Source organism: Rattus norvegicus, chromosome 2 (genome assembly GCF_021556685.1).
Source record: "Rattus norvegicus strain SHRSP/BbbUtx chromosome 2, alternate assembly SHRSP_T2T, whole genome shotgun sequence".
NCBI lineage: Eukaryota > Metazoa > Chordata > Mammalia > Rodentia > Muridae > Rattus > Rattus norvegicus.
The window spans coordinates 60,118,323-60,140,246 of record NC_141535.1 but is presented as its reverse complement, the minus strand read 5'-3'; the positions used below and the strand labels follow the sequence as shown (position 1 = coordinate 60,140,246).

Below are 21,924 nucleotides of genomic sequence, written 5' to 3'. Positions count from 1 at the left end.
AGTGGATAAACTCTAGTTTCTTTTTTCTTTTTTTTAATTTTTAATTTTTATTTTTTTATTTTTTATTTTTTATTAAATATATTTCTTTACTTACATTGTAAATGTTATTCCCCTTCCTGGTTTCCTGTCCATAAGCCCCCATCCCCTCTCCTCCTCCTCCCCAACATGGGTATTCCCCCCATACATACCCCTTACTGCCTCCCCTCCCCATATTCTCCAGCACTGGGGGTCCAACCTTGACAGGACCAAGGGCTTCCCCTTCCACTGGTGCCTCAACAAGCCTATTCTCTGCTACATATGCATTTGGAGCTCCGGGTCAGTCCATGTATAGTCTTTCGGTAGTGGTTTAGTCCCTGGAAGCTCTGGTTGGTTGGCACTGTTGTTCTTATGGGGTTGCAAACTCCTTCAACTCTTTCAATCCTTTCTCCAATTCCCCCCAAGGGGGTCCTGTTCTCAGTCCAGTGGTTTGCTGCTAGCATTGACCTCTATATTGGACATGCTCTAGATGTGTCTCTCAGGAGAGGTCTATATCTAGTCCCTTTCAGTATGCATTTTTTAGCTTCATCAATCTTATCTAGTTTTGGTGGCTGTATATATATGGGCCACATGTGGGACAGGCTCTGAATGGCCATTCTTTCAGTTGCTACTCTAAACTTTGCTTCCATATCCCCTCCTATGGATTTTTCCCCTTTTAAGAAGGAGTGGGAACATCTGCATTTTGGTCATCCTTCTTCTTGAGCTTCCTGTCGTCTGTGGATTGCATCTTGGGTAATTTGAGCTTTTGGGCTAATATCCACTTATCAGTGAGTGCATACCAAGTGTGTTTTTCTGTGATTGAGTTACCTCACTCAGGATGATATTTTCTAGTTCATTCCATTTGCCTAGGAATTTCATGAAGTCATTGTTTTTGATAACTAAGTAGTACTCCATTGTGTAGATGTACCACATTTTCTGTATCCATTGCTCTGTTGAAGGGCATCTGGGTTCTTTCCAGCTTCTGGCTATTATAAATAAGGCTGCTATGAACATAGTGGAACATGTGTGTTTGCTGTATGTTGGAACATCTTTTGGGAATATGCCCAGGAGAGGTAGAGCTGGGTCCTCAGGAAGTGGAATGTCCAATTTTCTGAGGAACCTCCAGACGTTTCTTTTTCTTATTTTAACTTCTCAGACATCAAGAAGTAAATCTTCCATGTCAGAGTCATACCAAAAATGTTTTCTCCCAAGTTTTCAATTGCACATGTACTTTAACTTTGATTTCTCTCAAGAAAAAAGAAAAAGACTAATTCACATGTTGCCGTTGTTAGACAAACTGGTTTATATTATATTATAGACTCAGCCCTGTGATTGGCTGTTCTCACCTAACAGGAACAATACAATAGAGCAGAGAAGGCATTCTGAACTATAAGGAGAGGTTACAAGATAAGAAAAGTATAGGGTAAAAAGAACTTGTCAAATATGTCAGAGGGAAGGAGGTTATCCCAAATGATCGGAGAAATAAGAATTGAAGGAGACCTCACGGGGAATGAAACTGTTATAACACAGTGAGTGGCAGAAAGAAGTGAAGGAAAGAAATGGCTGGGAAAGGGAGATTTGTACTAGAGCAGGGGATCCAGATAATGAGGAGTCACCAGAAAGTCAATGAATTATATAAGTATTATAAAATAAACAGAAATACTAAGAACAACTGGCGGTCCATGGGTGGCTAGAGAAAACCGGAAGTTCCTTGTGTTGGGTAGGCAAAATCCCTTAAAGAGTCAGAGTTCCCAATATCCTCCCAGGTCAAACTTAACATTATGACTTATTTTCCTTCCATGTCCCACTCAGGGACCAGAACAACAAGCTCAGCACTTTCTTAAATAGCCACAAGGGGCCTGCAGTGAACCCCAACAGAAACAATAGGATATCCAGCAGGTTCTGAACGTGCCATGGTGGTTGAAAGGCATGGGGTTTTAGGTGTGCCCCTCCTCCTGTTGGTAGGATGTGGTCAATCCAGCCCACCAGATGTCACAGGGTGGGAGCACCTGATGGCTCTGGCAGCCATTGCTGTAGACTTATACCTAGGGGCAAATACAGAGAGAACATGTTGGGAATGTGCTGTGCAATCTACTTGAGACCAGATAATATACCCAGTGCACACCTGTGCACACACATGCATACACATACTTGTTTCAAGGACATACCCATAGGTCAGTGTCAAACAAAATTGTTGGCATACATTGACACTATCTACCTGATTCCAACTAAACCTTTTAATAAGAAGATAAAAACAAAAACCGTATACAGAGAGGATCAAAATTAACCCTTGAAGGGAATTTTTTTTAAATGACAATGTCTGGAAGGATTGCACTTATGGTGCTGAAGGTATGCTCACATTAAGAACATTTGAACATATGGGACAGGATCTATATCTGATTAAGTGATTAGGACGCATTGAAACCCGAGTGTTTACTCCCATTTGGTTGTGAAATCATTGTGCTAGATGGACAGGGGATATGTGGGTCACCTGCTCTTGTCTCACTTGTGCTAGATTTAGGAAAAGTTCCTCTATAACAGACTTGTCCTGAGCCCTAGGAACAGAGTGGAAATTGATCCACACTGCTTCTTCATGGTACATGCTTTCTAGATGCTAGTGTGGAGCAGAAAATAATGACACACATGTTGGAGATGTTGCAAATCTTTCCAAATGTCAAGAAGAAAGTAGTGGATTGTGGGTGAACTCAAGGGTAGGAAAAAATAGCTAAGTACATGGTCTCCTAAGAGGACAACATTAGAGAGATGGTTCTATGAGAAGCATCACAAAACCTTAGAAGGGGAGACCAACCATATGAAGCATATGCAAAGATCCTTGTTGTGGTTCGAATGAGACTGACCCCCCCCCATAGGCTTATATATTTGAATGCTCATTTTCCAGTTGGTAGTCTGTTTAGGAAGGATTAAGAGCTATGACTATGTTAGAGGAAGTTTGTCACCAGAGGTTTCAAAAATCCACACAAGGCCTAGTCTTGCTCTTTTTCTAGCTCCTACCTACAGGCCAGGATGTAAATTCTAGGCTACTGCTCTAGTACCATGCCTGCTGCCTGTGCCCAGACCCCTGCCATGAGGGTCATGGACTAACCTCTGAAGCCATAAGCAAGCCCCCAATTACATCTTATTTGTTGCTTTGATCATGGTACCTCTTCCCAATAGATTAGTAACCAAGACAGACAGTTTGAGTCAATGAGGAGTCTGCAGGTATCTCATAAATAAGCTGAAAGATCCTGTGTAGATCAATCACCAGACCAAAGCAGGTAGAAGCATATTCTCTGCACCTCACCTAAAGGAAGGGCAGGCCCTTCAAGAACACCCACATGCTCTTAACACATCCCACACAATTCTTGTTTCCCTGGAAAACAGATCATACCTGTCCCTGTGTTAGACCTGCATTCAGCCTAAGGAACTACAGCCCCAGAGAGCTGCGTACCTCTTGTCTTCTATGACTTCTTTCATTGTGAGCACAAACATCTCTGCCTTGAGTGTCTGTATCTAAATAGAAACACCAATGGTCTTTGCTTCTACTCAGACCATGTTTTCAGGTTGGTCTCCAAAAACAGTAATCCCCACCATAGGTACTCCATGCTGGATGGCCTCATTTATACTGTTCAGTCCCCCATGGGTGACAAACAGATGGATTCTAGGATGAGCTGTTGCAAAAGAGAAAGACGGTTCAAGATTTCATTATAAAAAGGTTCAGATACCAGGTAAAACAGCAGAGCCAAGAAATACCAGTAGAAATGCAAAATGCACTGAAAAGAAAGCCTCTTTCCTAAACTAGTGCATTCCAAAGCAGAGATCTCACTTCTTATCAAAGAATCTTCCCTTGCAAGCACACGGGGACCATTCCAGAAAGCCACAACTAGTCAAAATGTATAGAACAGCTGACTGTGGGGTGTCTGGCTCTGACTGACACATCCACAACACATTTCCTGCACTTAAGCCTCCGGACACATCCCAGATATGTGAATGGCAAGATCCTAAGAGCCAGAGCGTCAGGAAGTCCTTGCAACTATGATAGGGAAATTGTACCCACAGAATCTCAACAACACAGCTTTCTAACCTGAACAATGGCATCAATTGACATCCCGGTATACATAGGATATCATGGACTTGCCACAGATAAAGAGTGACAGACAGTTAACAGCTGAGAGAGAGAATTAGCATCCCCCAGGAATGAGCCCCCTGATTAGTTTTATCCAATAGGAAATGGTCAGCATTAAAAACATATACATGCAGGCAACACTGGCCAGATTCAGACGGTCATATTTATATGTTCACACACACACACACACACACACACACACACACACACACACACGCATATGTAACAGAATAATTAGAGAAGGCTCTGTGAATTGGGGAGGAGGTAGGTGAAGGGTGATGTGGGCAGAGTAGATGAAAGAGGAGAGGTGGGGAAATAATGCAATTATATTTTAATTAAATGAAAAATATAAATTACAAAGGGGGATATTCCAGGATGCAAAGTTCATTCGACTCACCACAGATTCAGTCCAGATAATGGACTTCAGTCCAGAATCATGTAGGATAGAGAAGTCAGAGACAGCTACAGAGGCAAGTGACAAAAAGGCATGTCCCCTGTCCTTGCACTAATCCATTTCCCTGCTGTTAATGCTTTCTTCATTTTTCTCACCCATGCTTTCTCTCGCTTTCCACATCTGCTTTCTCATTAACTCTATCCTCTGTGTGTTCCTTCCTCTATTTGGAGAGAAGCTTTTAGTATGGGCACGGTAGACATCCACTTCTGGATTTACAGGCCTTGTCCATTGCTCCAGGCTGAGGGCAAGCTAATTTATTATTCACGATTATAAAAAATTTATCTCAGACTGTGTTTCGTGTAGAATCTACTCATGTTCCCTGGAAAGTCAGTCCTCCCACTGTCATGTAGCTGCAGTTTTACTAAAAATCACCTTTGTCCAAAATTCTCCAGCTAATTTTCAGTCATAAACTCATTTTGAAACTCTGATCCAGTCATTTAGTGTGGCAGAGGCCAGTATCCATAGAGAAACAAGAACAATTATTTGAAACATAAAGAACTCTCTCTTGCTTAATGATTCAATGTCTCAGTATTATATCTGAGGTTATTCAAATTGACGTGCAGGTAATTTCCTGTGTCCTCAAACCCTGTAAATTTCAATAAGAAGATTTGTGTTTTTCTTTTTTTTTTCTTTTTTTTTTTGATATTTTTTTTATTAACTTGAGTATTTCTTATATACATTTCGAGTGTTATTCCCTTTCCCGGTTTCCGGGCAAACATCCCCCTACCCCTCCCCTTCCTTATGGGTGTTCCCCTCCCAACCCTCCCCCCATTGCCGCCCTCCCCCCATAGACTAGTTCAGTGGGGGTTCAGTCTTAGCAGGACCCAGGGCTTCCCCTTCCACTGGTGCTCTTACTAGGATATTCATTGCTACCCATAAGGTTAGAGTCCAGGGTCAGTCCATGTATAGTCTTTAGGTAGTGGCTTAGTCCCTGGAAGCTCTGGTTGCTTGGCATTGTTGTACTTTTGGGGTCTCGAGCCCCTTCAAGCTTTCCAGTTCTTTCTCTGATTCCTTCATTAGGGGACCTATTCTCAGTTCAGTGGTTTGCTGCTGGCATTCGCCTCTGTATTTGCTGTATTCTGGCTGTGTCTCTCAGGAGCGATCTACATCCGGCTCCTGTCGGTCTGCACTTCTTTACTTCATCCATCTTGTCTAATTGGGTGGCTGTATATGTATGGGCCACATGTGGGGCAGGCTCTGAATGGGTGTTCCTTCAGTCTCTGTTTAAATCTTTGCCTCTCCCTTCCCTGCCAAGGGTATTCTTTTTCCTCATTTAAAGAAGGAGTGAAGCATTCACATTTTGATCATCCGTCTTGAGTTTCGTTTGTTCTAGGGATCTAGGGTAATTCAAGCATTTGGGCTAATAGCCACTTATCAATGAGTGCATACCATGTATGTCTTTCTGTGATTGGGTTAGCTCCCTCAGGATGATATTTTCCAGTTCCAGCCATTTGCCTACGAATTTCATAAACTCGTTGTTTTTGATAGCTGAGTAATATTCCATTGTGTAGATGTACCACATTTTCTGTATCCATTCCTCTGTTGAAGGGCATCTGGGATCTTTCCAGTTTCTGGCTATTATAAATAAGGCTGCGATGAACATAGTGGAGCACGTGTCTCTTTTATATGTTGAGGCATCTTTTGGGTATATGCCCAAGAGAGGTATAGCTGGATCCTCAGGCAGTTCAATGTCCAATTTTCTGAGGAACCTCCAGACTGATTTCCAGAATGGTTTTACCAGTCTGCAATCCCACCAACAATGGAGGAGTGTTCCTCTTTCTCCACATCCTCGCCAGCATCTGCTGTCACCTGAGTTTTTGAGCTTAGCCAATCGCACTGGTGTGAGGTGAAATCTCAGGGTTGTTTTGATTTGCATTTCCCTTATGACTAAAGATGTTGAACATTTCTTTAGGTGTTTCTCAGCCATTCGGCATTCCTCAGCTGTGAATTCTTTGTTTAGCTCTGAACCCCATTTTTTTTTCTTTTTTTTTTTTTATTAACTTGAGTATTTCTTTTTTTTTTTTTTGAACAGTATTTTTTTTTTTATTAACTTGAGTATTTCTTATATACATTTCGAGTGTTATTCCCTTTCCCGGTTTCCGGGCAAACATCCCCCTCCCCCTTCCCCTTCCTTATGGGTGTTCCCCTCCGAACCCTCCCCCCATTGCCGCCCTCCCCCCATAGACTAGTTCACTGTGGGTTCAGTCTTAGCAGGACCCAGGGCTTCCCCTTCCACTGGTGCTCTTACTAGGATATTCATTGCTACCTATGGGGTCAGAGTCCAGGGTCAGTCCATGTATAGTCTTTAGGTAGTGGCTTAGTCCCTGGAAGCTCTGGTTGCTTGGCATTGTTGTACTTTTGGGGTCTCGAGCCCCTTCAAGCTCTTCCAGTTCTTTCTCTGATTCCTTCAATAGGGGACCTATTCTCAGTTCAGTGGTTTGCTGCTGGCATTCGCCTCTATATTTGCTGTATTCTGGCTGTGTCTCTCAGGAGCGATCTACATCCGGCTCCTGTCGGTCTGCACTTCTTTGCTTCATCCATCTTGTCTAATTGGGTGGCTGTATATGTATGGTCCACATGTGGGGCAGGCTCTGAATGGGTGTTCCTTCAGTCTCTGTTTTAATCTTTGCCTCTCCCTTCCCTGCCAAGGGTATTCTTGTTCCCCTTTTAGAGAAGGAGTGAAGCATTCACATTTTGATCATCTGTCTTGAGTTTCATTTGTTCTAGGCATCGAGGGTAATTCAAGCATTTGGGCTAATAGCCACTTATCAGTGAGTGCATACCATGTATGTCTTTCTGTGATTGGGTTAGTTCACTCAGGATGATATTTTCCAGTTCCAACCATTTGCCTACGAATTTCATAAACTCGTTGTTTTTGATAGCTGAGTAGTATTCCATTGTGTAGATGTACCACATTTTCTGTATCCATTCCTCTGTTGAAGGGCATCTGGGTTCTTTCCATTTTCTGGCTATTATAAATAAGGCTGCGATGAACATAGTGGAGCACGTGTCTCTTTTATATGTTGAGGCATCTTTTGGGTATATGCCCAAGAGAGGTATAGCTGGATCCTCAGGCAGTTCAATGTCCAATTTTCTGAGGAACCTCCAGACTGATTTCCAGAATGGTTTTACCAGTCTGCAATCCCACCAACAATGGAGGAGTGTTCCTCTTTCTCCACAACCTCGCCAGCATCTGCTGTCACCTGAGTTTTTGATCTTAGCCAATCGCACTGGTGTGAGGTGAAATCTCAGGGTTGTTTTGATTTGCATTTCCCTTATGACTAAAGATGTTGAACATTTCTTTAGGTGTTTCTCAGCCATTCGGCATTCCTCAGCTGTGAATTCTTTGTTTAGCTCTGAACCCCATTTTTTAATAGGGTTATTTGTTTCCCTGCGGTCTAACTTCTTGAGTTCTTTGTATATTTTGGATATAAGGCCTCTATCTGTTGTAGGATTGGTAAAGATCTTTTCCCAATCTGTTGGTTGCCGTTTTGTCCTAACCACAGTGTCCTTTGCCTTACAGAAGCTTTGCAGTTTTATGAGATCCCATTTGTCAATTCTTGATCTTAGAGCATAAGCCATTGGTGTTTTGTTCAGGAAATTTTTTCCAGTGCCCATGTGTTCCAGATGCTTCCCTAGTTTTTCTTCTATTAGTTTGAGTGTGTCTGGTTTGATGTGGAGGTCCTTGATCCACTTGGACTTAAGCTTTGTACAGGGTGATAAGCATGGATCGATCTGCATTCTTCTACATGTTGCCCTCCAGTTGAACCAGCACCATTTGCTGAAAATGCTATCTTTTTTCCATTGGATGGTTTTGGCTCCTTTGTCAAAAATCAAGTGACCATAGGTGTGTGGGTTCATTTCTGGGTCTTCAATTCTATTCCATTGGTCTATCTGTCTGTCTCTGTACCAATACCATGCAGTTTTTATCACTATTGCTCTGTAATACTGCTTGAGTTCAGGGATAGTGATTCCCCCTGAAGTCCTTTTATTGTTGAGGATAGCTTTAGCTATCCTGGGTTTTTTGTTATTCCAGATGAATTTGCAAATTCTGAACCCCATTTTTAATAGGGTTATTTGTTTCCCTGCGGTCGAACTTGTTGAGTTCTTTGTATATTTTGGATATAAGGCCTCTATCTGTTGTAGGATTGGTAAAGATCTTTTCCCAATCTGTTGGTTGCCGTTTTGTCCTAACCACAGTGTCCTTTGCCTTACAGAAGCTTTGCAGTTTTATGAGATCCCATTTGTCGATTCTTGATCTTAGAGCATAAGCCATTGGTGTTTTGTTCAGGAAATTTTTCCAGTGCCCATGTGTTCCAGATGCTTCCCTAGTTTTTCTTCTATTAGTTTGAGTGTGTCTGGTTTGATGTGGAGGTCCTTGATCCACTTGGACTTAAGCTTTGTACAGGGTGATAAGCATGGATCGATCTGCATTCTTCTACATGTTGAGCTCCAGTTGAACCAGCACCATTTGCTGAAAATGCTATCTCTTTTCCATTGGATGGTTTTGGCTCCTTTGTCAAAAATCAAGTGACCATAGGTGTGTGGGTTCATTTCTGGGTCTTCAATTCTATTCCATTGGTCTATCTGTCTGTCTCTATACCAATACCATGCAGTTTTTATCACTATTGCTCTGTAATACTGCTTGAGTTCAGGGATACTGATTCCCCCTGAAGTCCTTTTATTGTTGAGGATAGCTTTAGCTATCCTGGGTTTTTTGTTATTCCAGATGAATTTGCAAATTGTTCTGTCTAACTCTTTGAAGAATTGGATTGGTATTTTGATGGGGATTGCATTGAATCTGTAGATTACTTTTGGTAAAATGGCCATTTTTACTATATTAATCCTGCCAATCCATGAGCATGGGAGATCTTTCCATCTTCTGAGGTCTTCTTCAATTTCTTTCCTCAGTGTCTTGAAGTTCTTATTGTACAGATCTTTTACTTGCTTGGTTAAAGTCACACCGAGGTACTTTATCTTATTTGGGTCTATTATGAAGGGTGTCGTTTCCCTAATTTCTTTCTCGGCTTGTTTCTCTTTTGTATAGAGGAAGGCAACTGATTTATTTGAGTTAATTTTATACCCAGCCACTTTGCTGAAGTTGTTTATCAGCTTTAGTAGTTCTCTGGTGGAACTTTTGGGATCACTTAAATATACTATCATGTCATCTGCAAATAGTGATATTTTGACCTCTTCTTTTCCGATCTGTATCCCTTTGATCTCCTTTTGTTGTCTGATTGCTCTGGCTAGAACTTCAAGAACTATATTGAATAAGTAGGGAGAGAGTGGGCAGCCTTGTCTAGTCCCTGATTTTAGTGGGATTGCTTCAAGTTTCTCTCCATTTAGTTTAATGTTAGCAACTGGTTTGCTGTATATGGCTTTTACTATGTTTAGGTATGGGCCTTGAATTCCTATTCTTTCCAGGACTTTTATCATGAAGGGGTATTGAATTTTGTCAAATGCTTTCTCAGCATCTAATGAAATGATCATGTGGTTCTGTTCTTTCAGTTTGTTTATATAATGGATCACGTTGATGGTTTTCCGTATATTAAACCATCCCTGCATGCCTGGGATGAAGCCTACTTGATCATGGTGGATGATTGTTTTGATGACTCTTGAATTCGGTTTGCCAGAATTTTATTGAGTATTTTTGCGTCGATATTCATAAAAGAAATTGGTCTAAAGTTCTCTTTCTTTGTTGTGTCTTTGTGTGGTTTAGGTATAAGAGTAATTGTGGCTTCGTAGAAGGAATTCGGTAGGGCTCCATCTGTTTCAATTTTGTGGAATAGTTTGGATAGTATTGGTATGAGGTCTTCTATGAAGGTTTGATAGAATTCTGCACTAAACCCGTCTGGACCTGGGCTCTTTTTGGTTGGGAGACCTTTAATGACTGCTTCTATTTCCTTAGGAGTTATGGGGTTGTTTAACTGCTTTATCTGTTCCTGATTTAACTTCGATACCTGGTATCTGTCTAGGAAATTGTCCATTTCCTGAAGATTTTCAAATTTTGTTGAATATAGGTTTTTATAGTAAGATCTGATGATTTTTTGAATTTCCTCTGAATCTGTAGTTATGTCTCCCTTTTCATTTCTGATTTTGTTAATTTGGACGCACTCTCTGTGTCCTCTCGTTAGTCTGGCTAAGGGTTTATCTATCTTGTTGATTTTCTCAAAGAACCAACTTTTGGTTCTGTTGATTCTTTCTATGGTCCTTTTTGTTTCTACTTGGTTGATTTCAGCTCTGAGTTTGATTATTTCCTGCCTTCTACTCCTCCTGGGTGTATTTGCTTCTTTTTGTTCTAGAGCTTTTAGGTGTGCTGTCAAGCTGCTGACATATGCTCTTTCCTGTTTCTTTCTGCAGGCACTCAGCGCTATGAGTTTTCCTCTTAGCACAGCTTTCATTGTGTCCCATAAGTTTGAGTATGTTGTATCTTCATTTTCATTAAATTCTAAAAAGTTTTTAATTTCTTTCTTTATTTCTTCCTTGACCAGGTTATCATTGAGTAGAGCATTGTTCAATTTCCACATATATGTGGGCATTCTTCCCTTATTGTTATTGAAGACCAGTTTTAGGCCGTGGTGGTCCGATAGCACGCATGGGATTATTTCTATCTTTCTGTACCTGTTGAGGCCCGTTTTTTTGACCAATTATATGGTCAATTTTGGAGAAAGTACCATGAGGAGCTGAGAAGAAGGTATATCCTTTTGCTTTAGGATAGAATGTTCTATAAATATCCCTTAAGTCCATTTGGCTCATGACTTCTCTTAGTCTGTCGACATCACTGTTTAATTTCTGTTTCCATGATCTGTCCATTGATGAGAGTGGAGTGTTGAAATCTCCCACTATTATTGTGTGAGGTGTAATGTGTGTTTTGAGCTTTAGTAAGGTTTCTTTTACGTATGTAGGTGCCCTTGTATTTGGGGCATAGATATTTAGGATTGAGAGTTCATCTTGGTGGATTTTTCCTTTGATGAATATGAAGTGTCCTTCCTTATCTTTTTTGATGACTTTTAGTTGGAAATTGATTTTATTTGATATTAGAATGGCTACTCCAGCTTGCTTCTTCTGACCATTTGCTTGGAAAGTTGTTTTCCAGCCTTTCACTCTGAGGTAGTGTCTGTCTTTGTCTCTGAGGTGTGTTTCCTGTAGGCAGCAGAATGCAGGGTCCTCGTTGCGTATCCAGTTTGTTAATCTATGTCTTTTTATTGGGGAGTTGAGGCCATTGATATTGAGAGATATTAAGGAATAGTGATTATTGTTTCCCTTTATATTCATATTTGGATGTGAGGTTATGTTTGTGTGCTTTTCTTCTCTTTGTTTTGTTGCCAAGACGATTAGTTTCTTGCTTCTTCTAGGGTATAGCTTGCCTCCTTATGTTGGGCTTTACCATTTATTATCCTTTGTAGTGCTGGATTTGTAGAAAGATATTGTGTAAATTTGGTTTTGTCATGGAATATCTTGGTTTCTCCATCAATGTTAATCGAGAGTTTTGCTGGATACAGTAACCTGGGCTGGCATTTGTGTTCTCTTAGGGTCTGTATGACATCAGTCCAGGATCTTCTGGCCTTCATAGTTTCTGGCGAGAAGTCTGGTGTGATTCTGATAGGTCTCCCTTTATATGTTACTTGACCTTTATCCCTTACTGCTTTTAATATTCTTTCTTTATTTTGTGCGTTTGGTGTTTTGACAATTATGTGACAGGAGGTGTTTCTTTTCTGGTCCAATCTATTTGGAGTTCTGTAGGCTTCTTGTATGTCTATGGGTATCTCTTTTTTTAGGTTAGGGAAGTTTTCTTCTATGATTTTGTTGAAGATATTTACTGGTCCTTTGAGCTGGGAGTCTTCACTCTCTTCTATACCTATTATCCTTAGGTTTGATCTTCTCATTGAGTCCTGGATTTCCTGTATGTTTTGGACCAGTAGCTTTTTCCGCTTTACATTATCTTTGACAGTTGAGTCAATGATTTCTATGGAATCTTCTGCTCCTGAGATTCTCTCTTCCATCTCTTGTATTCTGTTGGTGAAGCTTGTATCTACAGCTCCTTGTCTCTTCTTTTGGTTTTCTATATCCAGGGTTGTTTCCATGTGTTCTTTCTTGATTGCTTCTATTTCCATTTTTAATTCCTTCAACTGTTTGATTGTGTTTTCCTGGAATTCTTTCAGGGATTTTTGCGATTCCTCTCTGTAGGCTTCTACTTGTTTATTAATGTTTTCCTGTGTTTCCCTAAGTGTGTTCATGTCTTTCTTGAAGTCCTCCAGCATCATGATCAAATATGATTTTGAAACTAGATCTTGCTTTTCTGGTGTGTTTGGATATTCCATGTTTGTTTTGGTGGGAGAATTGGGCTCCGATGATGGCATGTAGTCTTGGTTTCTGTTGCTTGGGTTCCTGCGCTTGCCTCTCGCCATCAGATTATCTCTAGTGTTACTTTGTTCTGCTATTTCTGACAGTGGCTAGGCTGTCCTATAAGCCTGTGTGTCAGGAGTGCTGTAGACCTGTTTTCCTCTCTTTCAGTCAATTATGGGGACAGAGTGTTCTGCTTTCAGGCGTGTAGTTTTTCCTCTCTACAGGTCTTCAGCTGTTCCTGTGGGCCTGTGTCTTGAGTGCACCAGGCAGCTTTCTTGCAGCAGAAAATTTGGTCTTACCTGTGGTCCCGAGGCTCAAGTTCGCTCGTGGGGTGCTGCCCAGGGGCTCTCTGCAGCGGCAGCAACCAGGAAGACCTGTGCCGCCCCTTCCGGGAGCTTCAGTGCACCAGGGTTCCAGATGGTCTTTGGCTTTTTCCTCTGGCGTCCGAGATGTGTGTGCAGGGAGCAGTCTCTTCTGGTTTCCCAGGCTTGTCTGCCTCTCTGAAGGTTTAGCTCTCCCTCCCACGGGATTTGGGTGCAGAGAACTGTTTATCCGGTCTGTTTCTTTCAGGTTCCGGCAGTGTCTCAGGCAGGTGTCCTGCTGCTCCTGGGCCCTCCCCCACGGGAGCCCAGAGGCCTTATACAGTTTCCTCTTGGGCCAGGGATGTGGGCAGGGGTGAGCAGTGTTGGTGGTCTCTTCAGCTCTGCAGCCTCAGGAGTGCCCACCTGACCAGGCAGTTGGGTCTTTCTCTCACCGGGTCTGGGAGCAGAGAGCTGCAGCGGGCCTGGATCCGCGGGTGTGGGACTTCCGGTAAACACAGAACGTGCCCAGTCCTAGAGAAATTCTGCTTCCGTGTGTCCCAAGCTCACCAGGCAGCTTTCTTGCAGCAGAAAATTTGGTCTTACCTGTGGTCCCGAGGCTCAGGTTCGCTCGTGGGGTGCTGCCCAGGGGCTCTCTGCAGCGGCAGCAACCAGGAAGACCTGTGCCCTGTGTTTTTCAAACCTTAATAAACAAATAAATTGTGTCTGCGTGTTTGCGTTCATATTCATGCCCCGCCTATGCCATGCAAGTATTCGTACAGACATTGCAAGCCTACAAGCTGGACTCTGTCCTTGCAGTTCACATGTCTAGGATCAGATTAAAATGACAATATTCAGTTTAGATTCTGTTCAAAGAAGAAGTTTATTTGGCAACTTGAGACCTTTCCTGAGTTGAAAAGGAAATAGAAACTGGGGTTATATCCAGTCTGAAGGACAGCCTGATTTCCAGAGAACTCCAGCCAGCTTCTTTCCTGCCTTCTGGAGACTTATGTTTGTGATCAGCCTCTTCCTCTACCAATATCAGTGCCCATCAAGACACTGGGTGAGTCCACAAAACACACAAATGGGAGTAAAACAGCAGATCCAGGTCATCCTTACCCAACAGGTCACTCTGAGGAATCCAGTCCACTATTTTGACATTGGGGGCCAATCTCACATCTTCAGGCCAATGAGAGTCCTTACATGTCCATAGCACCCCCTGAGGGAGGTGAGCAAAAGCACTGTTCATCCCTTAATAATTTCCTTGGTCTGGTGCAAGGTTGCTATGGAGCCCAGGGCCACAAGGACAAAACCTGAGTCTCCAAACTGAGTGATAAAATTCTCCAAGTCCTGGAAGAATCACAGAGGGAAAAAGCCAAAGGTAGTGGTTTGTAAAAGCCAAGGCAGCACGATGTGAAAGACGGCCAGGGATTGAATAAACCCATGCTTCATCCTTTCATAGGCCCTGGGCGGCTGGGTCACGTGTGCTGTGTTCATGTTTATGGTATCTGGATTTATTAGGAGCTATTTTATGAGATTTGCCAACATATTCTCACATAAACATATATTTTTGGATTTTGTTATTTGTAGCCCTGGCTGGCCTCAAACTCAGAGATATCTACCTGCCTCTACCTCCCAAGTCCTGGGGTAAAAGTTATGTGATACCATCCCCAACCTAACCTATGTTCTGAATAATTAAGAATGACTGGAGCAACATCATTCATCTCACATGTTGTTCTTATCACAAAACATACCTGCGAAAGTTCAAGATCCTGAATGTCTATGTCTAACAATATTCATGAATTTGGGAGTTCGGACGGTTGAGGACGTCCTTCTACACTGAAATGTTAACTAGAGTATCAGACTCGCCATCTCTTCTATTGAAGGTTATGGGTGGAAAGGAGATTTGAGGATTTTCCATGCTAACTAAAAGATGCGAGTGTTTCTGACAATGCAGTGAGATTTCTTGAATTAAAAATAAAAGGAGCGATTGACCTTGAGTATAAGTTGGAAGTCCACAAATGATCTTAGTGTCATAAGAATTATGAGCAGGATGGGATAGACCCTGTCAACTGTACCACCTGACATATTTTGCTTCATTGTTCCATGATATTCTGATTTTACTGACTTTTTAATATTTCATCTCCTGTTTTACTGTTTGAGGCCATGACATAGAAAAAGGTAAATATCTTTACCGTACTAATCATCAGGGCTAACCCCAGATTGGTGTGGTGTTGATGTATATTGCCCACAATGTGGGGTTCTTATTCAAGTGACACTTGTACATTGAAAATATATGCATTGTAAAATAAAAACATACATTAATTTAGTATAATCATTGTGTTACCACCAGTCCTATATGATTTCTAAACCTCTTATTGAGTAAGCATTCATTCTCCATGTCTTCATTTCCTCAGCCCTAAATTCACCAATGTGATTATTTTGTCTCTATGCGTGCATATTATTAAAATTACACACAACTGGTAATATACATCATATACCATTTTTGTTGTCCACTATACTTTGAATACAACTTTGAAGTGTATCCACATTATATTATATACCACAATACTTTTGGTGCAAGAAAAATATTAACACATATCACTCAATTTGGTTTTGTTGTTGTTGTTGTTGTTGTTGTTGTTGTTGCCTTATCCATTGCTCAATATCTGATTTGATTCACCTTGAACCTCTTATGAATTACCATACAAATGAATATATGTATAAGATTTCACTTGAATAACTGCTTTTTTTTAATTGTTTAAGATATATTGCTAGGTTGAATTACCCTAGATGCATAGAACACATGAAACTCAAGATGGATGATCAAAATGTGAATGCTTCACTCCTTCTTTAAAAGGAGAACAAGAATACCCTTGGCAGGGAATAGAGAGGCAAAGATTAAAACAGAGACTGAAGGAACACCCATTCAGAGCCTGCCCCACATGTGGCCCATACATATACAGCCATCCAATTAGACAAGATGGATGAAGCAAAGAAGTGCAGACGGACAGGAGCCGGATGTAGATCGCTCCTGAGAGACACAGCCAGAATACAGCAAACACAGAGGCGAATGCCAGCAGCAAACCACTGAACAGAGAATATGACCCCCGTTGAAGGAATCAGAGAAAGAACTGGAAGAGCTTGAAGGGGCTCGAGACCCCTTATGAACAACAATGCCAAGCAACCAGAGCTTCCAGGGACTAAGCCACTACCTAAAGACTATACATGGACTGACCCGGGACTCTGACCTCATAGGTAGCAATGAATATCCTAGTAAGAGCACCAGTGGAAGGGGAAGCCCTGGGTCCTGCTAAGACTGAACCCCCAGTGAACTAGATTGTTGGGGGGAGGGCGGCAATGGGGGGAGGATGGGGAGGGGAACACCCATAAAGAAGGGGAGGGGAAGGGGTTAGCGGGGATGTTGGCCCGGAAACCGGGATAGGGAATAACACTCGAAATGTAAGTAAGAAATACTCAAGTTAATAAAAAAAATTTTAAAAAAAGACTTACAAAAAAAAAGATATATTGCTAGGAAGAGACTGACTTGTTATGCCAATTCTACATCTAGCAATTTGTGGCAACTTTGAACTATTATGAATATCAGTTGTACCAGTTTATATTTATTGTATAAATATACTATATGAAAATCCTTCACACAGTCAGTTTTATATAATGTGTTATTTTCTGGTTTTCTTCTAGGCTTAATACCAAATAAAAGTAACTTCATCGAATGGATTGAGAATTACTCATTCCTATGGAGTTTCCTCAATGATTTAAAGTATTGAGGTAAACATTTACTTAAACATTTCATTTAATTCAAAATTATTCTGCATGGCCCTAGTTTATTTTTTATATACTAGTACTTGTTTTTTATTAACGAGTATTTCTTATATACATTTCGAGTGTTATTCCCTTTCCCGGTTTCCGGGCAAACATCCCCCTCCCCCCTCCCCTTCCTTATGGGTGTTCCCCTCCCAACCCTCCCCCCATTGCCGCCCTCCCCCCCACAGTCTAGTTCACTGGGGGTTCAGTCTTAGCAGGACCCAGGGCTTCCCCTTCCACTGGTGCTCTTACTAGGATATTCATTGCTACCTATGAGGTCAGAGTCCAGGGTCAGTCCATGTATAGTCTTTAGGTAGTGGCTTAGTCCCTGGAAGCTCTGGTTGCTTGGCATTGTTGTACATATAGGGTCTTGAGCCCCTTCAAGCTCTTCCAGTTCTTTCTCTGATTCCTTCAACAGGGGTCCTATTCTCACTTCAGTGGTTTGCTGCTGGCATTTGCCTCTGTATTTGCTGTATTCTGGCTGTGTCTCTCAGGAGCGATCTACCTACGGTTCCTGTCAGTCTGCACTTCTTTGCTTCATCCATCTTGTCTAATTGGATGGCTGTATATGTATGGGCCACATGTGGGGCAGGCTCTGAATGGGTGTTCCTTCAGTCTCTGTTTTAATTTTGCCTCTCCCTTCCCTGCCAAGGGTATTCTTTTTCCTCATTTAAAGAAGGAGTGAAGCATTCACATTTTGATCATCCATCTTGAGTTTCATTTGTTCTAGAGATCTAGAGTAATTCAAGCATTTGGGCTAATAGCCACTTATCAATGAGTGCATACCATGTATGTCTTTCTGTGATTGGGTTAGCTCACTCAGGATGATATTTTCCGGTTCCAACCATTTGCCTACGAATTTCATAAACTCGTTGTTTTTGATAGCTGAGTAATATTCCATTGTGTAGATGTACCACATTTTCTGTATCCATTCCTCTGTTGAAGGGCATCTGGGATCTTTCCAGTTTCTGGCTATTATAAATAAGGCTGCGATGAACATAGTGGAGCACGTGTCTCTTTTATATGTTGAGGCATCTTTTGGGTATATGCCCAAGAGAGGTATAGCTGGATCCTCAGGCAGTTCAATGTCCAATTTTCTGAGGAACCTCCAGACTGATTTCCAGAATGGTTTTTCCAGTCTGCAATCCCACCAACAATGGAGGAGTGTTCCTCTTTCTCCACATCCTCGCCAGCATCTGCTGTCACCTGAGTTTTTGAACTTAGCCATTCTCACTGGTGTGAGGTGAAATCTCAGGGTTGTTTTGATTTGCATTTCCCTTATGACTAAAGATGTTGAACATTTCTTTAGGTGTTTCTCAGCCATTCGGCATTCCTCAGCTGTGAATTCTTTGTTTAGCTCTGAACCCCATTTTTTAATAGGGTTATTTGTCTCCCTGCGGTCTAACTTCTTGAGTTCTTTGTATATTTTGGATATAAGGCCTCTATCTGTTGTAGGATTGGTAAAGATCTTTTCCCAATCTGTTGGTTGCCGTTTTGTCCTAACCACAGTGTCCTTTGCCTTACAAAAGCTTTGCAGTTTTATGAGATCCCATTTGTCGATTCTTGATCCCTACCCTTGGCAGGGAAGGGAGAGGCAAAGATTAAAAAAGAGACTGAAGGAACACCCATTCAGAGCCTGCCCCACTGGAAGAGCTTGAAGAGGCTCGAGACCCCATATGTACAACAATGCCAAGCAACCAGAGCTTCCAGGGACTAAGCCACTACCTAAAGACTATACATGGACTGACCCTGGACTCTGACCTCATAGGTAGCAATGACTATCCTAGTAAGAGCACCAGTGGAAGGGGAAGCCCTGGGTCCTGCTAAGACTGAACCCCCAGTGAACTAGACTGTTGGGGGGAGGGCAGCAATGGGGGAGGGTTGGGAGGGGAGCACCCATAAGGAAGGGGAGGAGGAAGGGGGATGTTTGCCCGGAAACCAAAGAATTATTATTAAGTATTAAATAAATTTAAAAAAAAAAGAAATACTCAAGTTAAAAAAAAATCCAGAAAGGAGGATATGATTAAATCCATCTGTAGAGATAAAATTTATTGGATCTTATGCAAATGTTCACTTTAGGAGAACTCAGCAAATGAAGCATTAATAAAGAGTAGACATTGATTCATTCTGAGGAAAACAATTTTCCCCAGCTGGTCTTGTCATTGCAGAGTGGGTTCAGAGACATAGAAGCCATGTTCATAAAAATAGAGACAACAGCAGAATGCTCAATTGGCCAATAACACTGACACTTTTGCTGTTATTATTTCCTTTGTGTTTGTGACAACAGGGTTTCTCTGTGTACCTTAGCTGTCCTGGAACTTGCTTGTGTCCTGGGCAATATTCTACAGGAAACTAGGTATATGTTTATACACACCTAATATGTGACGCTGTTTCTCCAATTGCAAGGATTCTCAATTTTGGGGATCAAGGACTATAAATGAGAGAAGTGCCACCTCTGGCTGCTTTAAGGATTCATTGTCAGTATTTTGTTTTTTTGTTCTGGATGACTAATTCTCCTTTAGAGGTCTTGTTGCAGGAGAGGAATGTGACCAGTGAAGATGCAAACTCAAAGGCACTATAGCACCCTCCACATCTTTGTCCTATCTAGCCTCTGAACCAATGGTAAAGGAAAAGCGTTGTTCTGATTAGAATGATAATTCATGCACTCAATACTTCATACTCAATTCAATACTCAAGAGGGCATTCAGTTGTATCATATGTGGGAGTTGAACAAGAGAAAGCCATGTGAGTCATGTGAATATACACACACAAACCCATGCACAGGCACAAACAGAGTCATCAAAGAAAAGACTATAAAAAATTGTAAGAACCATAAGAAGAGGACTTTTGCAACAAAACAGTAATTTCTCCAAATAACAGGGCCATTGCTTCAAGCAAAACTCATAGTGGATTTGATTGCCTACCCAAGAATTTCAGAAGATCAATCCCGACAAAATCTCAATCAAGACACACTATATGGATGTATGACATTCTCAAACAACAAATTCTTTTTTAAAAAAATCAGCTCATTTTTATGATATCATGAAGTAGAAGAATGTAGTAAAATTTTAAGTACTTGAGATGAATGGTATATCAAAAACAATGTTAATCACCTGGTGACCATGCTCTTAGAGAATTTCAGAGGAACGGTTTATCAGTAGGCAATGACTTCTACGTAGGAACAGGAAATAACTCCGTTTTGAAATCACAGTATGTTTCTGATGGCAAGGCTGACATATCCAAAGGGAAATGGAAACCTGGGAAATGAGGTGGCAAGGCTAGAGAGCTGCACACTGCACAATGCACAAATAGAGACAAGCCCTTTTATCCCCATACCTTAATTTGATTAAGATGAAGCATGTGGACCCAGATCCATATCACATGATAATTTCACCAAAAATCTCTCTTATGACTAAAGATCTCCATGCCAGTGAGAGGACACTCTCTATGCTTAGGTCATAGAAGTTGGTCATTAAGCAAATCCTACTGGCATGTGCCACCAGGGAGGATGCTTGAATCTCACTCAGAAGGGGAAACAAAATTGTCATCAGAGGTGGATGGAACAGGAAACTGGGTAAGAGATGAGAAGGGGAGAGGAAATTGGGGAAAGAGAACAGATGTAGGGAAAGCCAGAGAGAGGGGGCTGGGAAAGTGAATGGAAAGGTTGGGGTGCATCTCTAGAATCCACCAAGCTGCACATCTGTTACATGTGTGTGTTGAGGTGTTAGGTCCAGCCATTATATGTTCTTTGGTTGATGGTTCAGTCTCTGGGAGCCCCCAAAAGTCCCAGTTAGTTGACTCTGTTGATCTTCTTGTGGAGTCCCTATACCCTCCAGTTTCTTCAATCCTCCCCCAATCTTTTCCACAAGACTTCTTGAGCTAATGTTTGGATGTGAGTGAGTTTCTGCATCTGTTTCCATCAGCCTAGGCTCCTGTCTGCAAGCAATACAGAGGATCAATAATAGTGTCAAGGATTGGTTCTTGCCCATGAGAAGGATTTCAACTTAAGCCTGTCATTGGCTGGTCATTCCCTCAGTCTGCACCATCTCTGTCCCTGTATTTCTTGTAGTCAGGACAAATTTTGGGTCTAAGGTTTTGTGGGTCGGTCCGTGTGCGTATTCCTCCACTGGGAGTACTGCCTGGCTACAGGAGTTGGCCACTTTAGGCTTCATATCCCCCACTGCTAGGACTCTCAGCTAGAGTCACCCTCATAGATTCCCTGGAGTCTCCCATTCCAGGTCTTCTCTGGCCTCAGTGGGAAAGGATGTATCTAGTCCTGCAGTGACTTCAGGTGCCAAGGTGGGTTGGTACTCAGGGGGCACTTCACCCTTCTCAGAGGTGAAGGGGAGGTGTGAATGGAGGTGGAATTGTGTAAGGAGGGGCTGGAAAGACAGGGAAGCTGTAATGAGGATGCAAAGTGAATAAATTAATTAATTTATTGATGGAAAAAGAAGTTAGTCATTCAACAATTATTACAGATTTTCTTTCAAATGGGATCTTAAAAGACCTTATGCTCAAAAAAATAAGACTGCAGTGATAGAAAATGTATGAAACTTATATATGGATATATAATTTGGATATGAGGTTGACAGGTACTGAGTGGATAACTTTCAGAGCAATTTCTTTGATCCATCTATGTTAATTTATACTACTGTTTGAAATAGAAATTTGTGAGTAAAGAGATAGCAATGGGAACAAACTGACAAGCTGCCATTTAGAATCCAAGTTCTTGAGACTCAAATGCATTTGGCAAAAAGTTTCTGTTCTTGATGTGAATTTTGTTTTCTATTTGATTAAGGAAAAATATCAGGAAAAAAGACCTCAAAAGTAGATCTGAAGGATTCTAGACACACAATAGGCTG

The 21,924-nt window shown here is 41.6% G+C and overlaps 1 pseudogene; it reads right to left on the bottom strand.

Moving 5' to 3' along the window:
• Positions 1-1,794: 1,794 nt before the first annotated feature.
• Ugt3a2-ps1 (UDP glycosyltransferase 3 family, polypeptide A2, pseudogene 1) lies at positions 1,795-14,734 on the bottom strand (annotated as a pseudogene).
• Between the last annotated feature and the right edge of the window lie 7,190 nt (positions 14,735-21,924).